The sequence below is a fragment of the Tiliqua scincoides genome, chromosome 3 (assembly GCF_035046505.1).
Source record: "Tiliqua scincoides isolate rTilSci1 chromosome 3, rTilSci1.hap2, whole genome shotgun sequence".
Taxonomy (NCBI): Eukaryota; Metazoa; Chordata; class Lepidosauria; order Squamata; family Scincidae; genus Tiliqua; species Tiliqua scincoides.
Window position 1 is genome coordinate 8098650 of NC_089823.1, and position 1139 is coordinate 8099788.

At 47.2% G+C, this 1139-nt stretch overlaps 1 pseudogene; it reads right to left on the reverse strand.

The window, feature by feature from the left end:
• Positions 1–781: 781 nt before the first annotated feature.
• Positions 782–900, reverse strand: LOC136646880 (5S ribosomal RNA; annotated as a pseudogene).
• Between the last annotated feature and the right edge of the window lie 239 nt (positions 901–1139).

Below are 1139 nucleotides of genomic sequence, written 5' to 3' on the forward strand. Positions count from 1 at the left end.
CACCATGACCAGGGTAAGTTTGGGAACTGCTGAACTAAGGGCTCACCAATGAGTTTGATTGGCAGGAGAGTCAAGGCAAACAGAAGACAAGAGTTCTTCACCCATGTTTAAAGGATGAAATTTGCTAGGGCGTGCTGACAGCCATTGACTAAGATCAGCATTTCTCAACATTTGTCCCACTTCACATTTTTCACATTTGTCCCACTGCTGTAACACTTCACAAGGTCCACCTATTGGAAGTAACACTGCAGATAAACTGGCGATGATGTTATCACCAGTTACTTCCAGATTGGGAGGCCAGATGGAACGTGACAAACACTAGTAAGAGGTTCAGCACGCATAAGTGCATGAAAAGCACACACTGGAGCTCTGCCTGCTGAGTTGAGACTCTTCCTGTTGCTTATCATGTTGAGTTGCTGGTCTCAGTACCAGGTGGCAGGGATTTGGGGGTCCCGTGTGTACCACCAGACACTATTTCAAGTACAACTGGTTGAGAAATGCTGACTTTGATTACTTCCTAGAGGCATCCGGTTTGCCATTTCAGGAAAGAGACTGCTGTCTAGATGGGAAATGGTTGGCAACCTTCAGTCTCGATAGACTATGGTATAAGCCTACAGCACCTGGTATTCCCAGGCGGTCTCCCATCCAAGTGCTAACCAGGCCTGACCCTGCTTAGCTTCCGAGATCATGGATAAGCCTACAGCACCTGGTATTCCCAGGCAGTCTTCCATCCAAGTGCTAACCAGGCCTGACCCTGCTTAGCTTCCGAGATCATGGTATAAGCCTACAGCACCCGGTATTCCCAGGCGGTCTCCCATCCAAGTACTAACCAGGCCTGACCCTGCTTAGCTTCCAAGATCAGATGAGATTGGGCATGTGCAGGGTAACAGGCTAGATGGAACATCACGACTTTTCTGACACCCTTGTGTTCATTTCTTTTCAAATTAATAAATAAATGTCTCTTTTTCCCCAATGTTTTCTCTCCCCTCCCTTTTCCTGGTCAATACTTAAAACGTTTTCCATGACCATCCCAAAGTGCAGGATGCCAGAGGAACTGGTTGATTGAGTTGTGAGTCTACTCACTGGAAATCCCCTGTTGTTCTTGTAGGAATTCTGGGCCTGCCCAAGGCAGCAAAATT